Source organism: Leptonychotes weddellii, chromosome 13 (genome assembly GCF_054177405.1).
Source record: "Leptonychotes weddellii isolate Sample4059 chromosome 13, ASM5417740v2, whole genome shotgun sequence".
NCBI lineage: Eukaryota > Metazoa > Chordata > Mammalia > Carnivora > Phocidae > Leptonychotes > Leptonychotes weddellii.
The window spans coordinates 25,663,991-25,676,321 of NC_138381.1; the positions used below are offsets into that span (position 1 = coordinate 25,663,991).

Consider the following 12,331-nt stretch of genomic DNA (forward strand, 5'->3'; position numbering starts at 1 on the left):
GCAAAATGTTTTCAAATTCCCCATCTTGTTTGACCTTTACAATAATCCTGTGCAGCAGAGAAGAAATTGTAATACCCATTTTCACAGAGGAGGTAACTTTGGTTTAGAGAGGTGACTCGTTTAAGCCTTTAAGGTGTGAAAACGGATGAGAACTGTGGGCTCCTGCCTTCTGATAAAGCGTGTGACTCCATTACAGCACCGCTGGAAGCCAAGAACTTACTAGAATATGCGATTTAAAAGCAACATGGAGGGGCACCTGGGTGGCACAGTCGGTTAAGCATCTGACTCCTGGTTTCGGTTCAGGTCGTGATCTCAGCGCCCTGATCTCAGGGTCGTGAGATTGAGCCTTGCATCAAGCACCGCCATGAAGCTCTGGACTATGGACTAAGGACTACGAGGAGTCTGCTTGTCGGTCTCCCTTTCCCTCTGCCCATCCCCTTCTGCCCCTCCTCCAGCTCATGCTTGCTCTCTCTCTCTAAAATAAATAAAAATCTTTTAAAAAAGAAACAAAAAAAAATTTAAAGCAACACAGAACAGCCACGTGACATTACATTTTGTACAAAAGGTTATTCTCTGGGGAGAGGCCCTTAATTTATGGAGTCCATGAGCTTCTCCTGCAATGTTTATATATGTGTGTGTATGTCTACCTATATGCATGTATATATATATACACAAACCATATTTTAAGGAGATTTTTAAAAAACTTCCAGCAGATTTTTGAAAGAGTGCGTTACCTCCAAACATCCAGTGAGTTGGATTATTCTGGTCTCTTTTCCACCAAATGACTAAGATGGTGGTTTGGAGGGGGTCTTGGGACCAGGAAGGAGGTGAGAAGATTTCAGAGGACAGCAGGGAACAAGGTCATGCAGGCCAAAGGAGGTGACTACTTTAAGATGTTGGGTCCAGGTAATGCTTACAGTGATAAGTGCTGCTGAGACCAGAGGCTTGGAGAAACGGGCATATCTGGCAGTTAGAGAAGTTTCTGTGGAATCATGGGACCAGAAAGCAGATGGAGAGGTGTTAAAGAAGGTGGAGATAAGGCAGGCATGACAGTGAACACAGAAGTGCTTCTTTAAAATCTGGCAGTTAAGGAAAGTGGAGAGACTGGGTGCTAGCTTGGGGGGAAAGCAGGACCAAGGAAAGTTCTCTCTCTCTCTCTTTTTATTCCCCTTAAAAATGGGAGATGATGTGTTTGTGGAGAAAGACTGTAATTGAAAGGGAGAGACCAGGTGAGAATGCAGGAGCCTAATTAGGAGACAGGGGGAGATGAATCCTAAGCTGAGATGGAGGGTTAACTTTAGAATAGATTTGAGACTCTCCTGAAGCAGGCGTGGTGGTGGGAGGGAGAGGTGAAGATGCAGAGAAAGTGTGAGCTTCGCGCACATTTCCTGCCAATTTCATCTACAGCACTACTTATGGCACTCACAGCGAGCAGCGCGCGACGCCATCCAGCCGGGCTGTGCCTGTCACCTCCAGGCACAAGGCCTCCTGGCTCCGGGGGGGGAGGGGGGTGGCTAGCAGCTTCTCACTGCCCTTCCTGCTCTGAGTCTCTATTTCCTGGCATCTGACACTGACCCTGTCCAGGGGCTTCTCCAGCTGCTCCCTGTGGCCTCTCCTTAAGCCCCCCGCAAACAGAATTCTCCTGGGGTGATTTCAGTAGCAAAATACAGAAATGTATTTGGGCAATGGCTTTCTTCGTTGTTGATTTATTTGATTGCTAAACCTTTTAGAAAATTTGTGCTATACAGTGTATAGCTACATCATTTTATAGCTATAAAATAGATTATATACTTGGCAATTTCTGTATAAAGTTTTTTCGTTGGGTCTTGGACAGAAATGGACTCTCATATTGCTTCTAAGGTACAATCAGAGTCTTCTTATTTTTTTACTCTTAGTGCCTTTAATTAATCTATGAAAAGCACTTAGATGGGTGCTTGACACAGAGGGTGAGTGTTAGCTAATGCTGTCATTATCATTGCTGTTGTCACGAGCTGTATGACCAGGGACAATTCAGTTCTGACTTGGGGGCAGCAATGTCTTCACTCATAAAATAAGGGCAAGATATTTTCTTTTCAGAGTGTTCTGAAGTGGTGTTCTGAAGACTTTGGGCTCCACCCCATTGTGCACTGCCATTTTACTCATTTTATCCATTTCCTTGGGGTTTCACAGTTTTCACTAGAAGAAAGAATTCTGAAAAAAAAAAGTTGAGAATCACTGGGCCAGATAGTCAAAGGCCCATCCTCAATGAAAGTACTTGATTGCCTAAGTGAAAGATGCTATTGACAATGGACAGAGAGATGAAGTGGTCTCAGTGGGAGCTGCCACAAGCCAGGGCAGGCTCCCTGGAACAGGTGAGTTGAAAAGTTAGAATCTGGCTATTTCTAACAACCAATGAGCCTGGAAGAGAAACTGCAGTTCCTAAAGAGTGGGGAGTATGAAGCATTAAGTGCAGAACCACAGCTATGGGGGGAGAAAAAGGTTAGCAGCCTAACTCAGACCTATCCCTGGATGGTAAAAGCCAAATGGGCAGACAAGGGCTTCAGGTGTAATTATCCCAAGTAGAAGTTTGACCAAAGTGTGAAGTGATGAACAGCAAAGCTGATTGTCTCCACTGAGGAAGGCACTTAGTCAACACGCTTTCTTGCATGGACAGGAAAGCAATGTCCAGAGGAGGCGAGCTCTTGTCTAGGGGTGCAAAATGAGTTACTGCTGCCTGGCAGCCACCGCTAGCTGTTAATCAACCAGCCTCTCCCCTTCTTACTTAGCGTGAGAGCTCCCAACTTTTTAGCTGGGGTTAGGGATTGTCAATAAAATGTCCATGTAAGTTCAAGGACTTCCAGGAAAGAACTGATGGAGGGGTATAGGACAGCCCATAGGAGCCATATGGTCCTTCCCTGCTTCTACTTGCTTCTGACCTGGATGGCTTTTAGCTATGGGGCCATCGCAGATCATGGGGTGACCTTGGAGATGGAACTCATGTAACTAGGGATGGCAGAGCAGAAAGACGGAGAGAACCCGCATCCTGGAGACAGAACGTAGACACCATATTAGCCGCAGACTGCCAATCTCCGAATTCTTTTATGTTGAGAGAGAGAGAGACTGTCCTATTGTGTTTAAGCCATTGTCATTCCTGGGCCCCATTCCTAGCCACAGAATGTTCTTGATGCCCTGGCAGATCTGGGGCTGGCAGGGCCCCCTGTGTGCCTCGACTATTTTGCTTGGCAGCGCTTCTTGCATGATCCCGCTGCTCCCATGTGTGGAACTGTCTCGGTGTGTGTGCATGAGCAGAAATCCAAAGCCAAAATAATCTTCAAAGCTGTCAGCTCTGTTTCCTGCAGACTCATGCTCCCCACTGCCTTCTCATTTCCACCGGAGGAAAGAGAGGCTGCTGGTGAATAACTACTTCTTTCCTGAATTGTTTACTATGTCAAACACTCAATATCCACAGCACAGAGTGTTATAATGTTCACATCTTGCTGAATTTGTTTTAGTTTTTTTAAATTAATGAAATAAAACATAGGTTCAGTTTAACCGTCTTTGTACTGTCCTTGAGCCTATCATCATCCACCTTCTTCTGAGAAACAATTTTTCTGAACTGCATGGATTCTCTGTGTTTTTATGCATTTACCATACCTCTGCTTGAATCCATAATAGACAATATTGTTTTGTATGCTTTAAACACGTATGTAAATGGCACATTGATACGAATTGATTCTTTTTGTTCAACATGGAGTTTCCCAAATCATCCTTCTTGATACATGAGTCAGGGAGGCTCACTGCTAGGAAATGTACATTGCTTTTCCATTGACCTGAGCATTTAGATTGTTTCTAAATTTTCAAAATTGCAAGGCATGCAATAACAAACATCCTTTTACAAGTCATATTACACATAGGAGTGAGTTTTGCTAGGGTATACATCTAGACATAAAACTAGTTGTCATAGAGACACATATCTTCACTTTTACAAGATATTTCCAAATTGCTCTCTAAAGGAGTTAAAACAATGTGCTCCCTCCAGAACCAAAGTGCCTATTTCCCACAGAAACTCAGCACTGTTGAACTATTTAATTTTTGACAACTGGATAGGTGTGAAATGGTATTTGTTTGCTGTGCTTGGCATTTCCTTGATTACTAATGAGGTAGGGCTTCTTTTCATGTGTTTATAGGCCATTTTGATTTCTAATTCTATTTTTATATTTTGCCTGTTGTTCTATTGGGCTGTTTGTCTTTTACCTACTGTAGTGTTTTCCCCACATATTTTAGATATTAATCCTTTGTTTGTCAAGTGCATTGCAACTGCCTCCTTCAAGTCTCCCGTCTTTTGGCTTTGTTCATGGTGTCTTTGGTCTTATAGAAATCTTAAATTTTAATGTGATCTAATTTATCTTTTTCTTTTGTGCTTTTTTGAATCTTAAGAAATCTTTTCCTGGTTTGATATAAAAATATCTTTCTGAATTTTCTTCTAATAGTTTAAAAGTTGTTATTGTTTGAACTTTCAGCCTCAAATCCACGTGGAGTTTTATTTGCAATATTTTGTTATTTAGTATATGAAATAGAGCTCTAATGTTGATTTTCCAGTATCGGGAGCCAAATGTTGTGACACTAATATCAAAAGTCCATACTTTGCCTATTTATTTGTAATCAACCGCTTCCCCAAATGTGTGGGTCTCTTTCTGAACTTTCTAGTTTATTCCATTAATCTCTGTATCCCTACACCTCTAACAGACTGTTTTATCATGTGTTTTGATGTCTCTGATGTAAGCCCCTCTTTTCTATATTCTTTCTCAAAACTCCTTTGGCTGTTGTTGGCTCTTTTTACTTTCATATGAATTTTTAAGTTTATTTTTTCCAGTTTTATTGAGATATCATCGACCTACATCAGTGTGTAAGTTTAATGCATACAGCATAATGGTTTGACTTCCATTTTGTATATTGTGAAATGTGTATGAATACCGATGAATCTTTTCATGGAATGCTTCCTTCCTACCTCTCTCAGCAGGTGCTTCCCCCCATCCCATCGCCATCACAAAGATCTGGGTTCCAGGTCCAATGCTACCACCAGATGGTCAACTGTTCTTGGGCCAGTGGTCTAACCTCTCTGGGCTTTAGCTTCCTCATCTGTCAGATGTGCTCTGCCTACCTCACAGGACTGCTGAGTGGAGCAAATGAGGTAAGGGTGTAAGACTATGCCCGAGAGTTAAAAAGATTGAGGTAAAGTTAAAAAGAGTCAAAAACAGAGACACCTGGGTGGTTCAGTCAGTTGAGCCTCTGACTCTTGATTTCGGCTCAGGTAATGATCTCAGGGTCCTGGGATTGAGCCACGTGTCAGGCTCTGCGCTCTGGGGGTAGTCTCCTTGTCTCCCTCTCCCTCTGCCTCTATACCCCCTGGCCCCGGGCCCCCTGCGCTCTCTCTGAAATAAGCAAATAAATCTTAAAAAAAAAATAGTCAAAAACAATAATCTCAGGACTGGCCTGAGATAAAAGGTGAAAGTCAGACAATTTCTTCCTGCAGTTTTCTGCCTTCTACCTTCCTGACTCTCCTTTCTCCCAAACTTCCAGGGTTGTGAGACAGAGCTCTTTCACTGGGGTAGATTTATCACAATAATGTGGTAGAGGCAAGTTGGATTTATAAGGCCTGGGTCCAATTTCAGACTCTAACCTGTGACTTGAGGTGACTCACTCCAACTTTCTGAATCTCAGTTTATTCATCTTTACAAGGGGCATGATAATTCTCTCCCCCGAGTAGTATTGTCAAATCAAAAGGAAACAATGACATGAAAGTCCATTGTTTGGTAAAATGTGAGGCCTTTAAGAAACAGAAGTTTTTGTTAGTGCTCTTGCTGATAGTTACATGTGACAAAGGACTTACAGGAAGGTAACGGTGCATACTGTGTTGAAGTGTTTTGCTCTCACCACTTGAATCAAGGCATGTAGGGGAAACAAACCCACTTTGTCTATAATTATGGTTAGACCTGGTACAGTATCTATACAGCCTTCTAGAAGATGCAGGTAGTGCCTTTCTTAAATACCATTTCTTTAGACTTTTCAGTCCAGATCCCCTGAGGGTTGTCTGGACAAACAAACAGAACTCACTCTGGTGCAGGTACTGGGCTCAGCACTGGCAGGAGACAGTGAGCGCCTCAGGGGGTTTAAGGGTGGGGACAAAATGAGTCATTGTACCCCCCTCACAGATACCATTTCGTTAAAATGAACATTAAGGTGAGCCCTAATGTTCTGTGAAGAGACTTCCCTTGGAGTGAACATACGGCAATGCCCCCACATCTTTCTAACCCTTGCTACTCAGGTGGCTGGAGCATTCTGTGCTCCTGTGCCAAAATCAGACTTGAGCTTTTGCCAAATGACATCTATTGGCCAGATGACATGAGGCTGTAGTCCACCTGCTCAATCTCATACAGAACAGCCTTTTCCTCAGTCCTATGGAAACAGGACTTCCTACTTGTTCCCTAGTTACTTCCATGGCTGATGCTGGACTGTCATGTTTTGACCACTGGTCACTGCTACAAGTTGCTGGAATCCTCCTAAACCAATATCAGCATTACCACCCCTGCCTGTGGCCTTTGACAATGTCCACTTCTCTGCTGTGGTTTGGGCAAAGTCCTGGACTTCTGACCTGGGTTTGGATCTTAGTCCCCAGAACTCACAATCTGCCTGTCCTTTCCTTTGGGGTCCACACCATCTCTGACCCACTCTCATTCTCCTCTTCCCACGGGACTCCTGCCTGTTCTTGCTCCCATGTTCATGAAATGTCAAGAGTCTGACTCTCCTTCCAGATCCTGTCTTGTCTCGCAAACCACTTGGCAAAATCTGTCAGTTAGGTATAATTCCAAACAGACCATAGCTGACTTCATTATTGTTATTTTTTTCAAATGTGGGCATGAAACTTAGGCACAAGCTCTCTAGTAGAAGCTGTGATTGTCTGTTTAGAGCCTCCTTCATGAATGAAGGAACACATTCCCCTAGCTACTGAGAGTTGCCCTCTCAGCAGACAGTGGACTTGCCCGTGGTCACAACCCCTCCTTGGGGCAGCCCACACCCTGTGACTGCTTGATGTGGTCATAGCAATCAGAGGGGAAAGAGATTAAATGTTCAGACCCACATGACAACTCTGAAGGACCATTACATTCTAGGGATCCCCATGGGGTGAGCTGAGTCTTTAGGTCAGCCTGTAACCCAGCTCCTCCCTCTGCCCATTCCTCTCTCCTTCCCTTCCCCTGCAGGGCTTGATCCTGAGCACACTCTTACTTCCAAAAAGTCTCCTTGTTGAGTCGGATTCTTGGAGTCCCTAGCCAACAACAGGTGTCCACAGTTATTTTTTTGCTCAACCAACCCCCTAACTCACCATCTTCTTTCTCCGTAAATTCATTCTCCCTGTGGTGGGCAGAATAATGCCCATCTCCACCCAAAGATGTTCACACCCTAATCCCCCAGAACCTGTGTATGTGTTATCTTCTATGCTAAAAGGGATTCTGCAGTTGTGAATAAGGTTACTGACCTCAAGACAGGGAGATTACCCTGGATTATTCAAGTGGACTCAATCTAATCACATGAGTCCTTAAAAGCAGAGACTCCTTCCTGGCTATGGTCAGAGACGTGATTACAGAAAAAAAGATCGGAGACATGCAACATTTCTGGCTCTGAAGATGAAAGAAGGGGCCACAAACCAAGGATGCAGGCAGCTTCTGGAAGGTGGACAGGGCAAAGAAGTGGATTCTCCCCAGAGTCTCCAGAAAAGAATGTAGCACCGCTAATACCTTGATTTTAGCCCACTAAGACCATGTAAGGCCTCTGACCTATGGAACTGTGTGATAATAAATCTGTGTTGCTTTAAGCCACTAAATATGTGGTAATTTGTTACAACAACAATAGGAAAGTAATATACTCCCCTTAGGGGTTAACTTAATACTTGTGCATTTGTATGACCTTGGATATGCCCTTCACCTATGTAAGCCTTATTTCTCTCATCTATAAAATGGTTATTTTGGGCCATATGCTTGCATAACCACTTCTAACTTGATATTTTATGGCCCTCACTGGCCAGATTCCCTACTTTGCAACATTTATTTTTTTCCTTCTAATGAGGCAGTTGTTTGCTTGTCTTTTTGATGATGACACTAAGGCAAGCCTACCTGAGATACTGCAGGAACAACAGAACGGCCATGCACTGGGGTGAAGAGGGAGATATTCTTTCCCTTTGTCTGTCTGGCTCTACCAGTCTGTCTTCACGTTGATTACTAAATTTCCTATTCCCATAACTCATCATGACCATAGGAAAAATGCATCTCAGCTGGTGAACAATTTATAAAACCAAAGCCTGATGACCAATAGATTTTGTCATTTTTCTCTCTACTAGCAGACCTTCAAGTACAATTAAAAACATTTTTGGTGATGCTGAAAATAATTCATTAAAAGTTGTAGGTACCAAGCTTAGAGCTGGGATCAAAGGCAGCCGTGTTCTGGTTGCTGGTGAAAGTTAGGATTTCTTTAGGGAAATCCACCATTTTTAGGATTTAAAAAAATGCTCTTAGTCTGATTTTTGTTAGGAATAACTATAATGAAGTGCCACTGTAATTAAAATACTGATAAACCCACTAGACATAGCTGTTGTGGAAAAAAAAAAAACCAACAACTGGACACTAAAATGGGATAAAAATAGAGCCTCATTTGGCCCCTTCACCCTCCTAGTAGGAAACCAATACAGTTGCCACTTCATTAACTGCTCTGCGTTAAGAAAAGCTGAGCTGACCACAAAATAATAATGGGAATAGCACAGTGATAATGATGACTCTTGCTACATTTATTTAGCACATTATGCTTTTCAAAGCACTTTCTGTCTGTTTACTTGTGTGAGCCCCCAGGTCTCAGTATCTCCATAAGAAAGTGGGGGAGGTGGTGTGGGGGGCATCATCCACCTGACTTAACAGATGAGGGACTCTTGACCTACAGTGTCTAAACGACCCTCATGTTGTCACAGCTGTGAGCAGCGGGTCTGGGTCTGGGGGCTGCGCTCTACATGGTGATCCATGTCTGCTATAGCTCACTGCCCCTGGCAGTTGGGGTTTCCCAACTCAGGGTCAAACACTGTCTCCAGAGACCTTATACTGCAAACCTAGGCTACCGGTAATAGTTCTTTTTTTTTTCTTTCTCTCTTAATAGAAAGAATAAAGTCACTAAAGAATTAGTCATTAACATTAGCTGGGAAAAGTCCTAAAGAATTGAATGGAATAGAAAGAAAACTCTAAGAAATCTAGAAGTGGATTCTAGTCTGTCACCCACCTCACCAGGGTTGGTGGTGCTGGCCAGTGATGTTGGCATATGAGCCAGAGAGGAAGCAAAGTGCCCCCTTTTCCACCTTCCTGGGATCCTGCTCATGTTCCTTGGAAGTTTCCAAGTTTCCAACAGCTTCCATGTGTTATAGCCTCCGTAAAATGACATCCCCAACATGGCCACTACTTACCTCTACCCCCACCCCATGATCCAGGTCCAATGAGCCTGACTAACCTGGAAGGAGAGAGGACAACCTGAGGTCAGTGGCAGAAGAAGGAGCAGCCCTCAAAGGCATCAGCAAGTCATCTGAACAATGAGGGGGTGAGATGAGGTCTCCTCGATGATGCCATTTTTTCCAGCAAGTTCCCATTTTGCATCTGGTGCAATAGTATAATTTTGACTTGGGTTTGAGAGCCAAGTGGTGACTCTGACTGGGCTTTAATGTGACCTTGGTCATTATCACTTAGCCTCCATGAGGCTCAGTGCTCTTACCTATGAAATGGGTGTGATAATAGTGAGTGTCCTTCCCACTTTATAAGGTTGTCATGAGAGTTAAATACCCAAATGTAAAGCATTGTTGAGAAGAGACGTTATGGTTTTATTATTGGTGGTAGCGCTAACCACTGTAATTGTAGCTTAGGAGTAACAAGAACATTATTAGAATCGGCAGTTGTGGTAGTGCTGGTAAGGCACTTCGGGGATTATTCATCACATGTGGATACTTGCTGGAAAAGTCCCTGCTGTTGAGACAGTGTGTACCGTGCCCTTTCTTAAATTAGTTCCTTGGGGCTTTACAACAACCCTAAGAGGTAGAACTTGTTACTGTCATTTGACACAACAAGAAGCTAAGGCAGAGAGAAAGAGAGAGAGAGAGAGAGAGAGAGAGATAAGGCAGAAGTGGTTTTATTTATTTATTTATTTATAAAAGATTTTATTTATTTATTCATGAGAGACAGAGAGAGAGGCAGAAGCAGAGGGAGAAGCAGGCTCCCCGTGGAGCAGGGAGTCCAATGCAGAACTCAATCCTAGGACCCCGGAATCACAATCTGAGTCGAAGGCAGACACTTAACCAACTGAGCCACCCAGGCGCCTCAGAAGTGGTTTTAAAGCTGATATCATGAGAACCCAGTGGTTTCTGCAGACTTCCAGCATTGGCAGGCAAACTTAGCACTTCTTGTGTAGAACAACCTTGAATCTTTAGAACCTTGTTTGTTACCAGGGACTTGTTACCTTAATCCTGAGAAGGAGGTATGGTTGGTATTAGAAGTCCCTTCACATGGAGCAGAACGGTTCACTATTCAAAGTCATTGATGAGTCAGCTGATCCCTGCTCTGTGATTGATGTACAAGTGCCCACTAAGAATTTTCTCAGCAGGAACTTTCTAACACTATGATTTTTCCTGACAGAGCCCATGATGTGTGTTCTCTTACCACAGAGTGGATTTGTTGGGAAGTGATTGCCAATCAGGGACTAAGTCAAGGTCATTTTTTATCAAGGTAATGTGTGTCAATCGCAGGCCAAGGCCTATAGGAAGAGGGTGTGCCATCTTCACTGTCTTCTTCCCTATCAACCAGGTAGATGTAGAAGATCCAGCATAAAACTCAAAGGCCCTAGAAGATGGTGAAGCCACAAGATAGGAGGCACCTAGCTTTCTGAATCACTACTTTGACAAACACCCACTTGGGCCTTATATAAGGGAAAATGATCTCTTGTGTTAAACCACCAAGATTTGAGAGTTATATGTTACACCAGTTATTGTACAATAGATCCAAAGAGAAGAGATCCACCGGTATTTCAGACCTGGTCCTAGTTCCCCACCATTTAAAAAAACCACTGCCTTCCTTCTCCATGGATACCAGCTCACCCATCCTAAGCAGCTTTCTTTGTGCTCTATATAGGTGTAGAGAAACCGATCAACTTGTCAAACAACCAATAAACCTATGTTTGGCAAAACAATAGTTTCCATCAGAAAGTGACCTTAAGATAACATTTACATTGCTAGAGAAGTCATTCCAACCCAGAACCAGCAGCATCCTAACTCAGGTCCCCTTGGTGGCATGAGGCAGGGAAACTAATGAAGTGGGGGGATTATTAATAATTTTATCTTCTCACTCATCCATCCTCTTTCCTTTTACAGACTTGCAAATATGTTCAGCAGTGTCAGATCTGGTTCATCTATTTTTGACACATAAATAGAACCTATCCTGTTGGAATTTTGCAGAGAAGATAGATACCATGTGATTATGATAGCACATGTCTGAAAGCAGCCATGATTGAGCTGGGAAGACACTGGCTCCAGGGGAAGAATATCTTCATAGGACCCAGCTCTCTCTAGTGACCTCAGAGGGGAAAAAATAATTTTAGTTTTTTCCATGGTAGCATTATTGGTGGTACCAGTTGTTTCAGAAGACATAAATATAGAAAATTCTAGAACATACTCACGATTTCCTTGACAGTGGGATCAACGGGGTCTACGAGGAGTCTCGTGAACTTCTATTTAGGTGCCTTCAAGTAGTAAGCAAGAAACAGTCCTGTAAAGATGGTCAGTGGAGGTCAGAAACAAGAATTTTAGAGGATTTAAATTGCTTTGCTTTTTAATTAAATAACATGTGCTCTTTTTAAACTTACAAGCAATATATGTTCATTTTAGGAAAAATAGAAAATACATATTAGGAAGTAAGACATAAAACTCATCTGTCATCCCACCATCCAGATATAATAACTAGTTAACCCATGGAACACTTACAGACTGTTTCATGAATACTTATGTATATATGAATATATATTTTTGCTCTTGTTTTTCCTTTATAGACCTGAGATCATGCTGCATACGCTGTTTGGTGACCTGCTTTTCTTTCATTGACTAAGATGTTATGAATAATTTTTTGCCACTAGAGAAATGTCAGTGGTATGGTATGTAACCTCTAAGATGGTCCCCAGGGATCCCTGCTCTCTTGCATCCTCACCATCATGGAATGCACTCCCCTGGAGCATGGGTGGGACCTCTGATTTACTTCTAACCAATAGAATATGGCAAGAGTGATGG

The 12,331-nt window shown here is 42.9% G+C and overlaps 1 protein-coding gene across 1 annotated transcript in view; it reads right to left on the reverse strand.

Moving 5' to 3' along the window:
* SLC14A2 (solute carrier family 14 member 2) overlaps positions 1-12,331 on the reverse strand; it is a 453,812-nt gene that overhangs the window by 167,054 nt on the left and 274,427 nt on the right. The window contains exon 3 of the mRNA XM_081801316.1: positions 11,724-11,816. The gene's annotated coding sequence lies outside the window, so the exon portion shown is untranslated. The remainder of the gene's footprint in view (positions 1-11,723; positions 11,817-12,331) is intronic.